Source organism: Nyctereutes procyonoides, unplaced genomic scaffold, assembly GCF_905146905.1.
Source record: "Nyctereutes procyonoides isolate TBG_1078 unplaced genomic scaffold, NYPRO_anot_genome, whole genome shotgun sequence".
Lineage (NCBI taxonomy): Eukaryota > Metazoa > Chordata > Mammalia > Carnivora > Canidae > Nyctereutes > Nyctereutes procyonoides.
In genome coordinates this window covers 2,322,728-2,342,290 of record NW_026575162.1, presented here as the reverse complement: position 1 = coordinate 2,342,290, position 19,563 = coordinate 2,322,728, and the positions used below count along the sequence as shown (strand labels likewise).

At 36.8% G+C, this 19,563-nt stretch overlaps 1 pseudogene; it reads right to left on the bottom strand.

Annotated features, from left to right (window-relative positions):
* Nucleotides 1–613: 613 nt before the first annotated feature.
* Nucleotides 614–19,563, bottom strand: part of LOC129503018 (centromere protein V-like) — a 35,392-nt pseudogene continuing 16,442 nt past the window's right edge.

Sequence of the window (19,563 nt, the reverse complement as noted above, 5' to 3'; positions counted from 1 at the left end):
TATTTTTTTAAAATTTTATTTATTTATTCATGAGAGACAGAGAGAGAAAGAGAGAGGCAGAGACAGAGGCAGAGGGAGAAGCAGGCCCCATGCAGGGAGCCCAACCTGGGACTCAATCCCCGGTCCCCAGGATCAGGCCCTGGGCTGAAGGCGGCGCTAAACCCCTGAGCCACCTGGGCTGCCCCAGGCTTTGTGTTTAATTGACCCTTTTTCATTATAAAATACCTTTTTATATCTTTCAATATTTCTTGCAGTAAAGTCTTCTTTGCCTGATATTATCATAACCACATTGAATTTCTTTGTGTTATTGTTTATTTGATATGTCTTCATACATCCCTTTCTTTTGTTTCAATGACAAAAATATTTCTCTAAAAGATCATATAAAAGTACGGAAAAGAAATGAGGATGTCAACTAGCTTGCATCAAAACTGGGCTGAAGAAGGACAAAGTGCTGCCTAGAGAAACTGGTAGTTTTAACAGTCTGCAGAGCTCAAGATGGTCACAGGCCAACAGAACCAGCAGCCGCATTCATGAGCACCACCAACAGACAGGAGGGACAGCAAAGCTATTGATCCCAGTCATTCCTCCTTTTCAGGAAGGGAGAAGGTGGAGCTCACTCTTTAGACCTATTCTTGATGATCTTGTGCTTCTTCATGGCTTTCTCCCAATAGATGTCATTGAATTTCTCACTGACCACATTCCTGGCAGCACTCTCATCCAGGCAGTGTGGGAGAAATTCTGGAGCCTCCAGGGTTTGAGCAAGTGAATGTAAAAGCTCTGAACATTACATCTTTCAAAGAGGTGTTGTGTTGTGGGCCTGTTGAATGTATATGTGGTTAGGACCCCCGTAGAAGCTTGAAGTGAGAAACCAGAATAATGAAGTGTCCATTCCACTTCTTACAAATGCTGCAGGTGCAGTCAAAGATGTGCAAGTCCACTGAGGCCCAAAGTTCAAAGCTCCACGGCAGCAGCCTCCTGGGTTTTTTACCAGGCCCCGGTATTGGAAGGTGTCCAGCAGCAGCTTTGTCATGTCCTGGAGGATGGCTCTTTGCTACATCTGGAACACCTGCCTGTGCTCCTACTGGTCGCCCAGGTCCAGTATGGCCATGGAGGCTATTGAGGTTGCTGGGGTTGGCTGCAGTTGTGACTTGGAAGGGGCAGCACCATGATCAATGCCAGCTCTGGCTACCTCTACCTAGGGCTGCCTCCTGGGCTCCTAGTGTCAACTTTACCACTGGGCTCCTACCCCCCCCATCTGGCATGTGGGGTGCCGTGGGGCCAAGGTGGCAGCTGTGGGGGCCCTGGAGGATGCAGGCCACTTCTCTTATCCTTTTTTTTAACCCATATCCTTTTATTTTCAATCAATATCTATATTTACAATGGATCTCTTTATGGAGCATATACTTGGATTCTGTTTTTAATCCATTTGTCTTTCTAGTGTTTAATCCATGTATATTGAATAACTAAAGTAGTTGCATTTAACAGCATCTCAATAATTGTTTCTCTTTGCTCCATCTGGTCTTTGTTCATTTTTTCATCTTTCCCTGTCTCTTTTAGAATTAATCAAATTGTTTTACTTCCTTTTTATTTCTTCTTTTAGATTGTTTGTCTTCATTTTTTATTACTTTTTAGAAGTTTCCCCAGAGATTACAATATTCATCTTTGCCTCTGTACAATCATCCTAACATTAGTACTTTTATCACTTCCAAACAATGCAATAATCTGACAACAATTTAACTCCATTTACATGCTTCTTGACATTTATGCCATTATAGTCATACGTTTCACATTTCCATATATTATAAGCCACATAGCTATGATTACTGTTGTTTTAGATACCAATATCTTTTCATATTTACTCCTGTATTTACACTTTCCATTGCTCTTTATTTCCTCCTGCAATTTTATGTATCCATCTGGAATCACTTTCCTTTAGTGTGAAGAATTTCCTTTAACATATTGTATAATCTGCTTCTACTGGTGACAGATAACTCTCAGATTTTGTCTGAGAACTTTATTTTATCTTTATTTTTTAATAACTTAAAAAAAATTTTTGAATGATTTTAGATTTAAAAGTTATAAGGGTAGAACTGCTTCCTTACAGCCTTCACCGAGATTCCTCCTAATGTTACCATGAGACATAACCATGGCACACTACAAAACTAAAACACTAATACTACTAAACAAACAAATAAATAGAACATTCGTTGCTTAAACTACAGATTTTATTCATATTTCACCATATTTTCCACTAATGTTCTTTTTCCATCCTAGGATACAATCTGAGCTAATGTATAGCATCTAGCATCTTATATTTCAAGAATATTTTTATTGCACATAAAATTCTGTATTGGCCATTATTTTCCTTTCAGCTCTTTAAAGATGTCATTCTAGTGCTCATGTCGGCAGCACATATACTAAAAAAAAAGATGTCATTCTACTATTTTCTAGATTCCAGTTTTTACCAAAAAGTTAGTGATTATCCTTATTGCTGCTAGTTTACAGATAATGTGTGTTTATTTTGCCTCTGACTGATTTTAAGCTTTTTATTATACATTGGCTTTCAGCTGTTTAATATCATGTGCCTAGATACAGATTTCTTTGTACTTATCTTGATTAGTTCAGAGTTCACTGAATCTCTTGTACCTGTGTGTTTTTGTTTTTTATTTTTAAAGACCTACTTATCAGAGAGTGAGTGCACAAGAAATCATGTGCACTTGCACAAGTGAGAGGAGGGGCCAAGGGAATCCTCAGGCAGACTCCCCACTGAGGGCAGAGCCCAGTGCAGGCTAATCTCACCATCCATGAAATCATGACCTGAGCCAAAACCAAGAGTTTGATGTTCAACTTACTGTGCCCCCCTGGTGCCCCTCTTGTATCTGTATTGATATCTTCTTTCAGTTTTGGAAAGTTCACAGATATTATCTCTACAAATATTGATTCTGCCCAATTTTCTCTCAAATCTCCTTCTGGAACTCCAACCATATGTATGTATTCAAACTTTCCTTGCATCTTGTGTCCCCTATACTTTGATTTATTCTTTTCATTATTTTTGCTCTTTGGTTGAGTTTCTATTGGTGTGTCTTCACGTCCATGAACACTGCCTTCCACTACATCCAGTTTGGTGTTAGGCCACCAAACTATTCTTATTTTCAGATATTGTATTTTTACTACTAAATGTTTATCTTATTCTCTTTTATAACTTCTAGTACTAAGTTAAAATTCTCATTCTTGAGGAAAGCATAGTGGGGCAGAATAGGGGAGGAGACAGGGGGACTGCAATGACCTTGAGGGGATGTGGAAAGGTGATGAAAATGTTTTAAAACTAAATTGTAGTGATAGTTATATAACTATAAAATCACTTAAAAAATCATTTAATTGTACATTTACAATTACATATCAATAAAGATGTCAAAAAGTGAAAAACTCCATCTTTTTATTCATTTTTCCTCATCTTGTCTTCTATTTCTTAACATATTTAAAATAATTCTTTTAGGGGCTCAGTTGTTTAAGTCCCTGACTCTGGCTCAGGTCATGATCTTAGGTTCCTGGGATTGAGCCCCCACACTGTGCTCCCTGCTCAGTGGAGAGTCTGCTTCTCCCTCTGCCTCTCCCCGTGCTCACGCTCTCTCTCTCTCTCTCTCAGTCTCTCTCACAGTTTCTCTCTCAAATAAAATATTTTTAAAAAATAATTATTTTGTTTTTTTTTAAAGATTTAATTTATGTATTCATGAGAGACACGGAAAGAGAGGCAGAGACACAGGCAGAGGGAGAGGCAGGCTCCCTAAAGGGAGCCTGATGCGGGACTCGATCCCAAGACCCCAGAATCATGCCCCAAGCCAAAGGCAGAGGCTCAACCATTGAGCCACCTAGGCATCCCAAAAATAATTCTTTTAAAGTCTTTGTTAGCTATATCCAATTCTTGGTTTAGCTAGGGGAGTCTGCGTTTATTGCCTATTTTTGCTCTTGCTTACTGGTCATACTATCCTATCTTGTCATATTATCATAATTTTTATTGTATGCTTTAGATTATGCAAAAAAATACTTGTAGCACTTATTGATGATGTTTATTTTCCCAAAAGGAAGGCTATTTTTTTCCTCTCTTTGGCAGATAAGTTAAAAAGTTAGCTACCTACATCCAGTCAGAGATTTCACTGAGTCACGTCTGGGTTTCGGTTTTAGTAAAGTGCAGTCCCCCCGTTAGTTCAAAAATGTTTCTTGGGCGTGGATGTTCTGGACTTTTCCTGTAGACTCTGGCAGGTCTTTGCCTATTTAGCCCTGAAAAACTATGGGAGATTCTGTTCTGTCCTTTACAGATTTTAAGCTTAGCTCGATAGTTTCCTCCTCCACACTACTGCAAATATATATTAAATATAGTGGTATGTTAAATATTTTGATGTGGAGACTGGCCATGTCTAGCTTCCTTGCTCTAGCTGGACTGTGGTGTATACACGAGGAAACTACAATAAATTTTATCTGTTTTAGAAGTCTTGACCCAGTCACTAAACTATGTTACATGGAAAAAAAAGGAACTATACTTTTGAGTCTGATCTGAATTCAACCAATCATATTATCTTTTACAATTGCCAAAAGAGCCAAATTTGAAAAAAAAAATCAGAAGAACCAAACTCTGGGGCGCCTGTGTGGTGCATTCAATTTAGCATCCAACTCTTGATTTTAGTTCAGACCGTGATCTCAAGGTAGTGAGATTGAGCCCCTTGTGGGGGTCCACGCTTAGCTCGAAGTCTGCTTGGAATTCTCTTTCCCTTTCCCTCTGCCACTTCCATTTGTTCTCTCTCTCTCTGGAATAAATAAATCTTAAAAAAAAAAAGAACAACACAACAACCAACACTACCACCACCACCACCACCACCACCACCATCACCACCACCATCACCACCAAACTCAAAAAACAGTGGAATGGTAATTACCGGGGGCTGGAGATGGTAAAATAGGAGAGATATTATTTAAGGGTATATACTACTATGTAATACACAGTACAGTGATTATAGACAACAAAACCATAGTATAAACATTAAACTAAGAGACTAGGTCTTAAATGTTCCTACCACTAGAAGAAATCATAATTACGTGGCACAACAGAGATATTTAGCTAATACTACAATGGTAATGTTACTGCAATATAAATGTATCAAATCAATATGTTGTACACTTTAAACTAAGTGTAATATTATATGTCAATTATATCTCAGTCTTAAAAGAAGTTCCAGTTCTTCCCTCAGCAGGATTACCCTCTGTTTAGACTAAGGCCCATCTTCCTGTACCAAATAAGCAAAATGCTCCCATAGAAGAAAATGATTTGGTAATTGTGAACCCATCTAAAAAATGGCTCTTTCCCCTCTGGAATTTCAGTTTTTCTATTCTCCTTATTAATATAACAATCTAATATTTTTTAAAACATAATTCTGTAATTTATCTTCTTTTTAAAATTTGTTACAGTGAAATTGTTGCCTTCCCATGATCTATTACATCACACTTGCAAGCATACTGTCAATCTTATTACACTTAAACAAACAAACATACATTTAATTATTTGAGATCTATGTTAAGAAACAGAATTGCAAATGATCTCAAAAACATGTCTTTTGCTTATAATGTTGAAAAAGGTCTGGAAATAGTAATGATACTCTAGATAATATACAACCATTGTCATTACCCACATAACCATATCTAAAGTGGCAAAAATGTGGCCACTTTCCAAAACATACCAGTTAGAAAGCAATAGACTCATTTATCATAGCACCAGTTGTATACATCTGGGATGAATATATATCCTAATTTTCCCTGGACAGTCCCAGTTTATATTTATAATCACTTAGTAACCAAGCAGTGTCCTTTTTACTCACAAAGATGTCACAGGCAAAATGATAAATTACATGGTTCCACCTTAATTCATATATGGATATGAGGCATAAAGAAAGACAAGATTCTAATTTTCACTGTACCTCCCACCTCCCATGTTCATATATATCATTAGATCTTACTGTCAACATACTAGGATGTTGATAATTTCTGAACCATGGCCCTATTACAGTATCATTTGCCAAAATCAGGGCAAAAATAAATGACTTGTATTCTAGGTATTTCTTGATACTTTTTACTTGTAGCTTCAGAACTTTTTTCTGTTATGCTCATATGTCTATAGTTTTAAGAAAACCACTACCAAAAGTTCACTATTAACACCAGCTTATATCCCAAAGGTAAAATGTAGTTCAATTCTATTAAAATATGTTTATATATGAGTATAAACTGTTTATAGTTTTAAGACATTTAGATACATACTTTTTTCCGTTTAGCATAATATAATAGATACTTCAAAAACAGAGCCAGAAAACAACTTTAGAATTTTCATCATTTTTATAGCTAGTATATAAAACAGGTTGCATTCAATTCTCCATGGAGTAAAGTTTGAAAATGAGGCCGAATTATTTGCAGATGACAAATTTTAGACCCTAAAACATGCTTGGTACACTGAAGAAAATTCTGTTGGTTAAATCACTTGAGCCATCAAGTTTTTCTTAAAGTGTCTCGATATGCTTTTGACTGATACCATCTGTTATCTACTGAAAAAATTACTTTCCTTTGGAAGGTATTCATCAAATTATAGGTGACATATTTGTTTGAGAATATACTAGACCATCTGGTTCTATAAAAACATGTTTCTAAAAAATACTGCCATCCTATCTCAGCTACACCATCCGTATTTTTCAGAAGCTCTTTTTGTTACACTCCCAAAACAGAAACACATGATATTTTTGGCTCCTGGCTAAAGAAACCAGGGAAAACATTTACAAAGAGATTTTTCTAAGCACCATGATATTTTACAGCTATTCACTAAAAGAATAAGTAGGTGACCAGCAGAATGGAGTGTGGAGAAGAAAGGAAGAAGGCATGGTGGGTTCAATATTTCATATCCTGAATAGAAAGCCACTAAAACAAAAACCTGACATAATCTTCCCTCCATATATGAGCTTTGTAGAACACCAGGTGTATTATTCTATTTATAATCAAAAAAACTAAATTTTCTGTTTATATATATACTCCCATTCCTATTAGCTTCCTGCAGTTGCTACTTGGCAATGTAAAAAGTTATTTTCTTTTCCTAAGGGTGCTTTTTTGTTTCTTGAAGTAATAGGTGATAAACCTAAGAATATAATCTCACTTCTGATTTTCTATCTGATTTTAGTAGACTTGCTAAAGGCCAAATTTTCTCTAACTATAAAATGGGCCAGTTTCTCATCAGAACAAAGTTTATCTAAATCAGATCCAAATTTCTTTTTAACACAATGAACTAGAGCAATTGCCCTCAAACATCCGTACTGTATATCTCACTGGTCTTCACAAGGAATGGTAAACCACTGTGAAATAAAAAAGCAGCTCAGTACTCCTATTAAGGATATTCATATATTTTACCACATTTAAATGGCATGGTACTCATTATTCATTTAAAAATATGTATTGAGGCCTTTTCATGTGGTCAGCACTACTAAGCACTGAGGACCTACTAATGAACAAGAATAGTCATAGCCCCTGCCCATCGAAAGTTTAAAGTCTAGTAAGTGAAAGAGGCATTGCTTAATCAACAAAACAAATGTAAACTTGCCTGTGTAAGAAGAGTTTTGGAGGCATGAAGTACGTTATGAGTGTATAATAGGGAGCTAAAAATTAGAAGGGTCACGGTAGGCCTCTGTAAGGAAGTAATACATGATACAAGATATGAAATGTGAGTAGAAGTTAATTCAGTTAAGAAGAAAAGAAAGAGCTTTGCAAAAGAAAAAACAGTCTCACCCTTGGCTTGGGCAGAACCTTCAATGTAATATAACTCATAGTTTCTGTCTGGAATATATACATTCCAACTGTCCTTTAATTGGATATTCATTTCCCTTTCTGTCTAACCCATCCATGATTATTAAACCATCCTTTTTTTTTCTATAAATGTCACTATGGGATAAACCTCTGATTTGATGCTAGAGATCTTTTTAGTTGTAGTAAAGCTGTAATAAAATGAGCGCATAACTATCATCAAAAGCATGTATAACAGTTTCAGAGAACCCATCAAGATTAGCTTTTCTCAAAAGGACCTACCAGAGTTAAAGGGATTAAGGTACACTCCAAGCTCACTGGTGAGATCCTTTCTGTTGCCCCAGACTTCCAGTACCTGAGCTTCTACTGAAAGTTGTTGCTGATGCATGAAAAATTGGGCTCATTTTCAGAGTGTTCACACATCAAAGTCCCAAGGCTATTATATTCATTTTCTATTGCTATGATAATAAGCTACCACAAATTAGCATCTGAAAACAACACCTACCTATTATCTCATGATTCTTTAAGTCAGAAGTCCAGGTACTGCATGGCTTAGTTGGTATCTCTGCTTAGAGTCCCACAGACTGAAATCAAGATATCAGCTGAGCTGCATTCCATTCTGGAGGCTCTGGGGATGAATCTTCTAAACTCATTCAGGTTGTTGAACAAATTCAGTTCGTGTGGTTATAAGACTGAGACGACCTCTTCTTTGCTAGCTGTCTAGTAGCCTCCCTGGGCTCTTTAAATCTGCCTCCTTCCCTTGTCATGTGTGCCCCCTTCATCTTCAAACCAGCAACAATCCATCCCCTCCTTCTCACACTTCAAAGCCTTCTGACTTTCCTTTCAGCCCCATCTCTTCCATTTCCAGCCAGAGGAAGTTTCTACTTTTACAGGCTCATAGATCCTATCACCCAGATAATCCAGGATAGTGTCTCTTTTAACATCTGTAACCTTAATTACACTTGCAAGGCCCGTTTGCCATAACATAGCATATACATAGATAATGGGGATTAGAGCATTGGCCTCTTTGGAGGTCTATGATTCAGACATTTCAAAAGATAATTGCTTTTGAGACTCTTGCCATCCAAGGAAAGAGCTTAGGAAAGGTAATGTCGGTCTGTAACTTTGGTCCTATCGGTGACTTCCTCCAGATCGAGAGCATGTGATTTGGCATGTGAGGGAATATTAGATTCCTCCAGACAAGAGAACTAGATATGGTGCTTTATGGTTTTGATCAAAGCTCTACATTGAGGATTTCTAGGGATGTGTGAGGAATTCTTGATCATATATTGTCTTTTTCCTGCAGGGTTTGTTTTTAGACACATTTGTGTCTTTTGACTAGAATATTATATTTTACTCAGTATCCTCTACATGTTTGCCTATGTATCTAGGAAGCTGCTTCTAGGCGCTTGTGTTTATGGTCAGTGAAATTCTCTGAAAACCTTTTAATATGCAGCTGCCCATTGGCTGAAAGCAGCAGTTCTAAAACTTTTGGTCTTAGTATTCCTTTTATACTCTTAAAAAGAACTGTGGACTCCAAACAGCATCTTTATAGGAGTTTTATCCATTGATTTTCAATATACTATAAATAAAAACTAAGAAAAATTGTAAATATTTATTTTATAAACTAATAAAACAATTTCATATTAGCCTAAATAGCATATTTTATGAAAAAGAACTAAAATTTTCCAGAACAAAAATATATTTTATGAGAAGACTAGCATTGTTTTACTTTCGTGCAAAACTCTTTCTTGTCAAATTTAATGGAAGATAAGCCATATTCTCACACCTACTTCTATGTTCAGCCTATTGCAATGTGTTGTTTTGGTTTAAGTAATAAAGAAAATCTGGACTTACACAGATAAATAGTTGCAAAGGGGAGAATTCTTTAATAAACTTTTAGATAATTGTGAATATTCTTCTTTGACACTAAAATTCTACAATTGGTAGTTTTTAAAAGGTTAGTTGTTATATGGAACTTGATATGATATGAATGAAATTCTTATACATCACTACATTAAAATCAATTTTTCTACTTTGCTTAAATGGATCTTTCTGACATATATATGATTTTGCAATATCATGCATTTGTCATTTGGACAATGTGGATTCTCAACTTATGCAGACCTTCCAAATACTAACAAATTTCATTATAAAAATAAAAACAAAAATATCATTTTAATCAATATCATCACCAATGTCAAAAGAAATTATTAAGCCACGAGGTTCCTAGTGGCAGGTACAAGTTTTCCAAAATTCAAAAATTTTACTCAAAATTTTATTATTGGCAATAAATACTATCAGATGTTTCTCTTTTTTAAAAAGATTTTACTTATCCCTGTATCCCTATACCAAACATGGGGCTTGAATTCATAATCCTTAGATCAAGAGTCTCATGCTCTACTGACTGAGTCAGCCAGGCAACCCTCAGATGTTTTTCTTGAAGTGACACACTCGCTTCATTCGTTTTCAGAGAAGTGTCTGCCAACCACCAAAGTCTGAATAACCTGAGTTTTTCTTTCAAGTAAAAATAGTATTCCATGAAAAATGCCACCAGTTGCAGGGCTCATCATTTGTGTGATCATGGGGCTATCTAATTCAAAACAAATAGGCCTTTTAGCCAAGGGGACTCAAGAGGACTTTTTTTTTTAATTTTATTTATTTATTCATGAGAGACACACAGAGAGAGAGAGGCAGAGACACAGGCAGAGGGAGAAGCAGGCTCCATGCAGGGAGCCCGATGTAGGACTCAATCCTGGGTCTCCAGGATCACACCCTGGGCTGAAGGTGGCACTAAACCACTGAGCCACCGGGGCTGCCCTCAAGACGACTTTTTATCTATTTATGTATTATAAGTGAAAAGCTCTAATATACTTAAGAACATGTAAATTTTTAGAGATTATTTGAATTCACAATGGTACATTAACTATTGCTAAGTAACAAATAATTCCAATATTTAAAACATTTTTTAAAGCTTTATTAGTCTAACAATACTGTGGTTTGGCCAAATGTTTCTGCTGGTTTTGCCTGAGCTCTTCGTGCAGTCAATTCAGTTGGAGGATCACCTGTGCTAGAATATCCATGGTGACCTTACTCACATGTCAAACAACTGGTCCTGGTTCTAACTGGGAGCTTTGATTTTCCTCTGAGTAGCCTTTCATCTTCAATAAGCTAAACTAGCTTTCTTACATGGTTACCTCAGGGCAAAACTCAAGGAGGTGAAAGTAGAAATTGCCAGATCCTATTAGTCAAAGTAAGTCACAGAACTTGATGGAAGGGCCTGTAAAGACTCTATGACCATTTTTAATCTATCACAATGACCACTGAAGGTCTCTTTTAACATGACTACAACAAACCACTTTAGAAAAGCTTGGAATCAAACAGCAATAAAATTTCTTGAAGTCAGTGTCTGCCCTAAAAAATGAAGGTAATGTATTCTCAGAAAGACAACACAAGTCTCAAGTGTGAAGTCCTCTTAAACACTGATTGTTTCATAAGACCGTGCTTAAAGAAGGATAGCGACATGCCAAAGGGCACAAGGGTTCCAATTGGCAAAATAAGGAACAATTTCAATTAAAGTAAATAGTGATAGTAATGTATTATGTCCTATTAAATAAGAGTCCATGAGTCCACTAATTTATATTAATAAATAGAGGGATGGGGTGCCTGAGTGGCTCAGTCAGCTAAGTGTCTGCCTTCATCTCAGATCATGATCCCAGGGGCCTGGGATTGAGCCCAGCATCGGGCTCCCCTGTTCCTTGGAAGCCTGCTTCTCCTTCTCCCTCTGCCTACCACTCCTCCCACCTGTGCTCGCTCTTTCTCTCTCTATCAAATAAAAATAATAATAATAATAAAATATAAATAAATAAATAAATAAATAAATAAATAAATAAATAAAAAGATGGTTCTACCTTACAGTAGTAAGCCAAGTAATAAATGAAGAAAGAATACTAGAATTAAACAAATCCCTGTTTGACAACCACCTATTAATAATTCCTCCAGGGAAACATCATCAATAGATATTAAAACTAGTGGATGTAAGCTTGATGAGGAGTATTGACAAGGTCTTAAAGTAAATCACCATGAAGACATTTTAGTTTCAGGAAAGAGAAACCTGGTAAACATGACCTTAACCAATAATTTCAGTAGTAATGGGAAAAACAAATGTCGTGTGCCCCCTGATAGTATGCACTGAGAAGCACATGATATCATTTCTGTGATATTCTTGTTAAAATGGTACAGTCCAAATTTAATCAAGATGAAACATCAGATAATGCTAATCTGAGGATGATTTTACCAAAATAAATGAACTATACTCCTCAAAAATATCCAGGAGATGAAAGAAAAGGAATGATTGAGGAACTGTTACAAACTCAAGGAAACTAAAAAGACATGGCAACTAAATGGAACATGTGTTCCTGGATTGGATCCAGTACTCTCAAGTACACTCTAAAGGATATTAGTGAGACAATTAGTGAAATTTGAATGAGGTCTTTGGATTGGATAATAGTATTGTACTGGGGTTAAGTTCCTGATTTTGATAATCGTGCAATGGTTATAATAAGAAAAATGGGTCCCTTCTTTAAGGGAAAGGAGGGGAACTGAGTGGGGAAAAATTAGAGAAGACAAACCATGAGAGACTCCTTATCTAACAAACAAATGGTTGCAGAAGGGGACGTGATGGGGGGGATGGGATGACTGGGTGAAGGGCATTTGATTAGATGTAAACTGGGTGTTACACTATATGTTGGCAAACTGAATTTAAATAAAATATATTTTTTAAAATGTGTCCCTTGGGATCCCTGGGTGGCGCAGCGGTTTGGCGCCTGCCTTTGGTCCAGGGCGCGATCCTGGAGACCCGGGATCGAATCCCACGTCGGGCTCCCGGTGCATGGAGCCTGCTTCTCCCTCTGCCTGTGTCTCTGCCTCTCTCTCTCTCTCTCTGTGACTATCATAAATAAATAAAGAAAAAAATATTAAAAAAAAATAAATAAATAAAATGTGTCCCTTAATAAGAAATATACACTGAAGTGTTTATGGTGCTATAAGGTGTTAAAGGTCTGCAATTTATTCTGAAGTGCTTCACAAATTATAATACTTACATATGTATTTACATAGAAAATAAAAAAGCAAGTGTGATTAAAATGTTAACATTTGCACCATCTATATGAGGGTAATTCACATGGAATTTTTTGTACAATCCTTAGAATTCTTCCTGAAATAATTTTTAAAATTCCTGAAATAATTTTAAAATGTAAAGATTAAATAAATATAATCAATTTTAAAATTACTCTCCAATTAATAAACCAAAATATAATATTGTATACAAAACTCTGGAGAAACAGTACCAAATTGCTAAGTCTGCTTCCATTAGTTATTTTTACAACATTGTGGTATCACATATCCTAACATAAAGATAGGAACATTTTGGCTGCTACTGTTTTAGACCAAATTCTGAAACTCAAAGCTTAGTGAAAAGAAAAAGTTCAATTGTTAAAGAGCCATTTTGGATGAGATTCAAGGTACGTCAGAACATCAGAACACTGTTAAAAAAGAAGAACCACCTTGCCAACATAACACCCTAGGAGACAATAAGAAATCTGCAAAAAGTGTTAGTTTGAAAAATGTAGCAATTAGGAGATGCCCAAATTAGTCTAAATCCATTTCAAAATCCCCATTAAATGCCAAGTCCTTTTAATTCACCTCTATATTTGTAAAAAAAAAAATAGATCATTGAAAAAATGAATACCTAAATAGAAACAATAACTTACACATTAATTGTGTTGCAGGAAAGGCTTCCATGATTGGTTCTAAAAATAATTATGAGCCCCTTAACAGAAAGAGACAAAAATTTCTGAGAAAGAAATAATTGAATTTCACTTAATGGTTAAGATCTTGGTGACTAAGATAAAAAAATAAAAGATAAACAATCATCAGGTCATCCTTAAGAAACGTTTTTGTATTGAGTTTTTATCATTTTCTAAAGAAATATTTTAAAATACTAGTATATAAATGTTTTAATTATTGATAAATATTTTATAAATAAATATTTTATAGGAGTGCCTCTCTCTGAGTCAGTGAGCCTGGGTGGCTTATCTGACTCTCGATCTCTGTTCAGGTCTTGATCTCAGGGTCTTGAGTTCAAGTTTGGCATTGGGCTCCACAGTGTGTGTTGAGCCTACTTAATAAATAAGTAAGTAAGTAAATAAATAAATAAATATTTTATGTATAATTACATTAATACTCCTAATTATGGTAATACATGTACAAATGAAATACTATTACAGTCCAGGATAAAATGCAAACAACATGTTAGTTTATCCATGACTCTATTCTCTGACAAGGAGCCTAATTTATTGGTAACAACTTGCATTTGTCATATAGATCAGATAAGTAATCTATAATTATACTGAGATTTTAAGATTGTAAAGATAAAAATATGGTCATCAAACCATGTTGAATTAAAATAATGAACACCTTAACCACTGTTGTTATAAACTTCAAGCAATGCTTAAAAATTACCTAACTCCACAATTACCTTATTTGTATTATCTGAGTAAAATTTTAGGGATAAGTGTTTAGTACCAAGTAGATTTACTGTTCTTTAATGTCAACTTAAATTGTAATTCTAAAACCCTTAATTAACTTTAAGACTTCAGACTTAATTAATTTTGAGACCTAAGGCTTAAAAATATTTAAGTAATTAAAAAATATTTAAGTAATTAAAATAAATAGAAACTTCTTGCAACAAAGGATGCAGTATTTGGCAAGTAGGGACACTAGCAATAGTATAGTTACCTATACTATAATTTTTACTTATGTAGTATTCTTTATTATTTTTAATATTTTTAAATTAGGGGTGACTGGGTGGCTCAGTTAAGTGTCTGCCTTCAGCTCGGTCATGATCCCAGAGTCCTAGGATAAGCTGAGCATCAAACTCCCTGATAGGTAGGGGAGTCGGCCTCTCACTCTCACTCTGCCTCTGCTCATGTTCTCTCTCTCGCTTTCTCTCAAATAAATAAAATCTTAAAAATTAATTAATTGATTAATTAATTAAAAGAGAATAAAATTAAGGGCATGAAAATACTGTCTTAAAATACACTTATAAGAATAGCTGTAATTCAAAACTAATGATTGAAGCTTAAGTAATATTTATTATTGTGTAATACATGTATATGTATTCAAATAAAAACATTTGGAGGTGGTAAGATTAAATTTTAAAAGAAGCTATGTATAACAGAGAAAGTGAGCACTGATGGTCCACAAAGAAGATTGGTCTTTCAGTGTACAGCCTGTCGTAAATAGAAGGCTGCACAAAAATATTTTTGTTTTCTTCATATTCTCCCCAGATGTCAGGATTTTTGCCTAACCACTGCATATGTGGACTGTGTAAAAGGTTCATTAAATTGACCTGCTTTGGCATATTTTATAACTGTAAATAACTATAAGCAAAGAAATAGGAAAATAAGGGATTTCTTGCTTCTATAAAGCTAACATTCTGGGCACCTGGGTGGCTCAGTGGGTCAGGCATCTACCTTTGGCTTGGGTCATGATCCCAGGGTCCTGGGATTGAGCTTTGCATCAGGCAGGGAGCCTGCTTCTCTCTCTCCCTCTGCCTGCCACTCCTCCTGCTTGTGCTTGCTCTCTATCAAATAAATAAATAAAATCTAAAAAATTAAAAAAATTAAAAATAAAAAAGCTAACATTCCCTTAGTAGTTATAATGTATTGTCAACACAGCCAATATTGTGGCTATTTCTTGTTCTTTGGAACTGTGATTTTATCCACTACAATTTAATTGCTGATCCAGGATAAGGCCCCAAATACAAAATAATAAAAGTGACCAGGTGTTTCTTATGTTCAAATCATCTCTGGCACTCTCTTGAAGGGACAGACCCTCTCTCCTCCTAAAACAGAATTGGCCTTGGAAAGGAGGAATACTAGCAATAGTATGTTAAGATAGATATGCTTCATATTTTCTTAGTTAAATGAAAAAGAGAAGATCAATGCAATTAATCTCATTCAGTGAAAGTATTAATAATATGAATATAATTTAGTAAGTATATAACCCCTGAGAATAAATGGAAATATATTTAAGTTCATGAACATGGGCTGACACAGTGATTCCTGACAAATTGACATCTAAGCAGTTTTTATATTTAATTTAAAAATTTAATTTTAAAATATCTGTATTATGACCCCTGCTTCTGGCCAAAATGGAGAAACAGGGACTGGATTTTCTCTCCTGTTTGAAAAAACAAAAGGCATACAAAACATATGAAGGATTTTTAAGACATTGAGTTATTAGGCAGTAAAATGCCTAATGATGACACTTGAGAGACGGAAAATAAATGAGGCAAACCCCACGATTGTCCCAACCAACTACTTTGATAGAATTTCCACATAACAGAGAACTAATAAATTGAATAAATTTAACAACTCAGAAAATCTTGAAAGTCTCAAACTACCAAAGTTCACTTAAAAAGAAATAGATAACCTGGATATCCCTATACATATTATTTTTTTAAGATTTTATTTATTTATGAGAGACACAGAGAGGGGCAGAGACACAGGCAGAGGGAGTGGCAGGCTCCATGCAGGGAGCCCGATGTGGAACTCCATTCCAGGACTCCGGGATCATGCCCTAGGCTGAAGGCAGATGCTTTACCATTGAGCCACCCAAGCGACCCTTCCTATACAAATTAAAGAAATTAAATTTTAATTAAAATACCTTCTGGCAAAGAAAACTGCAAGCTCAGGTGACTTCACTGGTGAATTCTATGAAATAGCTAGAAGAAAACGTCAGTTTTTCCGAAACTCTTCCACAAAATTGAAAAAGGAACACTTCCCAATTTCTTCTAAAACAAAGAACACTACTGTGATACTAAAACTAGGTAAAGATATTACATGTAAGGAAGACCACAAACTGACCTTTATCTCTGAAACTAATAATACATTATATGTTAACGAAGTGAATTTAAATTTAAAAAATTTAAACCAGAAAAAATAAATTTTAAAAATGTAAATAAAAAATAAATAATAAAAAATATAATATTTGACCAGGAAAAAAGACCACAAATCAGTATTTCTCAAGAACATAGATATATTCAAAACAGAATTTTAGTAAACTAAATCTAGTGATACATAAAATTAATAATAAACCATGAATAAGTAATGTTTATTCCAGGACTGTGAGATTGGTTTACTATTTAAAAATTAACCAATGTAATTTACCATATTAAACAACTAGAAAAGAAAAAAGTATATGATATCTCAACGGATACAAGAAGGGAATTTGTCAAAATCTAATATCTCTTCCTGATAAAACCTTTCTTCACAAACTAAGACTATTCTTAGGAAACTTTTTCAACCTGATAGAAGGAATTTGTGAAAAACCTATAGGTAACATTATACTTAATGGTGAATGTTTTCCCCTTAGTATCAGGAACAAGACAGGGATGTCTGCTCTCATCCTTTCTATTCAACATTGTACCAGAGGTTTTAGTCAGAGCAATAAGGCAAGGACAAAAAATAAATCTATATTGGAAAGGAAAAGGAGAATTTAGTGAGGGGCGGGGCAAGATGGCAGAGGAGTAGGGTCCCCGAGTCACCTGTCCCCACCAACTTACCCGGATAACCTTCAAATCATCCTGAACACCTACGAATTCGGCCTGAGATTTCAAGAGAGAACAGCTGGAACGCTACAGAGAGAAGAGTTTGTGCTTCTAACAAGGTAGGAAGATGGATGGATGGATGGATGGATGGATAAATAAATAAATAAATAATCAGTCCAGTGGGGGAGGGGCCCCCGCGAGGAGCCGGCTAAGGGGGGCGGCGGGAGCCTCCAGGACAGGAAGGCCCAGCCCGGAGAAGCGGGAACTTGAACAATCTGCACCGGATTCTCCCCGGAGGGAAAGGGGCTCAGCAGGGAAACCAGGCAGGATCGCAGGAGGGGCCGTGGAGCCCCAGGCTCCCGGGGTCACTAACAGAGGGGGTGCGCCCCGGGGAGAGCGCCGCGCACCCCGCGGGCCGAGCGGGTAAAGGGCTGGAGCAGCGGCGGCCCGGAGCAGCTCAGGCGGGGGGTCCGGGGAGGGGGCTCCGGGGAGGGCGATCCCAGCAGAGCAGGCCCCGGAGCACAGGGCGCGGGGGGGACACAGCCCAGGACCCGGCGCTCCCCCGGGAACAGGCGGAGGCGGGGAGGGCACAGGACGGCGAGGACGCTCCTGCTGCCCGGGGGCCCCGAGCTGTGCAGAGCAGCGCCCCCCGCCCCGGAGCATCCAGGCCAGTGCGGACTGGGAGCCTGCAGTAGTTACCATGGGAGCTGACTCCAGGGCTGGGAACTTGGCCGCTGCCACTGTTGTTGTCCCTCCTGGTGTCACCCTGTGCCTGGGACAGAGCAGGACCACCAGGGAACAGAGGCCTCACAGGATAAACAGCTCCCACTGAGCCCTGCACCTGGCAGGGGTGGGGTGGGGGGGCTCCCCCAGGTGCACACACCTGAGAATCAGCACAGCAGCCCCTCCCCCAGAAGGCCAGCTGATAGGACAAGGGAAGAGCAAGTTCCTGACCGAGCAGCGCTGGAAAGCTCCAGGGGAAGTCTAGGGATTTACAGTATATAAAACCAGAGGGTACCCCTCCTATTTTTTTCTTCCTTTTTCCAGTACAACTCGTTTTTATATGACTGTAAATTTCCATTTTTTTCTCTTTTCCCACCTTAATTATAATATTTTACCACTTCTTCATTTTTAAGATTCTTCCTTTTTGAATTTCATATTTCTAAAATTACAGCTCCTAGATATATTTTCCACTTCTAGATTCCCTTCAACATACTCAACTTAATTTAGGGAGATATACAAGATATGGGTTGTTTTGTTTTGTTTTGTTTTCTCTGCCTCATTTTGTTCTACAATGGTGGAAGTTAATACCTTCTAAAACATGACCAGTATGCACCCAGAACCAAGTGGTATACCACGCTGGTTCATTCTGTGAGATTCTTCATTCCCATTCTTCCCCCCTCTTTTATCTCATTTTTGTTTTGGTGGTCAATGTTGGGGCCTTCTACAAGTATTTCTGGTTTCTATATATTTGGGACTGAGTATCTTCTAAAATACAGAACTTAACATACTCAGAAACAAGAGGATCACCCTATAGAACCACTCAGGTAGACTATATTCTCCCTCCACTACAACTTCCTCACCACCACTATCTCCCAGTACCTCCCTGCTTTTTTTTTTTCTTCTTTGCCTCTTTTTTTTTTTTTTTTCTCTCTCTTCTTCTTTGGGAGTCTTGGCCTTTTATTTTTTACTACCTTGTTTTAAAATTTGTTTTTCACTTTAGTGGTCCTTTTGTTTTATATCATTCTGATCTTTGTTTTCAATTTCTGGTCTCTTACCTTGGCAGAATCATCTAGGGTGAAATTTATGTAGGTTGTGGTTGATATTCTTGACTGAGCCCACTCATACAGCCACTCTGCACTGAGCAAAATGACTAGAAAGAAGAACTCACCACAAAAGAAAGAATCAGAAACCGTACTCCTGCCACAGAGTTACAGAATTTGGATTACAATTAGATATCAGAAAGCCAATTCAGGAGCACAATTATAAAGCTACTGGTGGCTCTGGAAAAAAGCATAAAGGATTCATGAGATTTCATAACTGCAGAATTTAGATCTAACCAGGCCAAAATTAAAAATCAATTAAATGAGATGCAATCCAAACTGGAGGTCCTAATGATGAGGGTT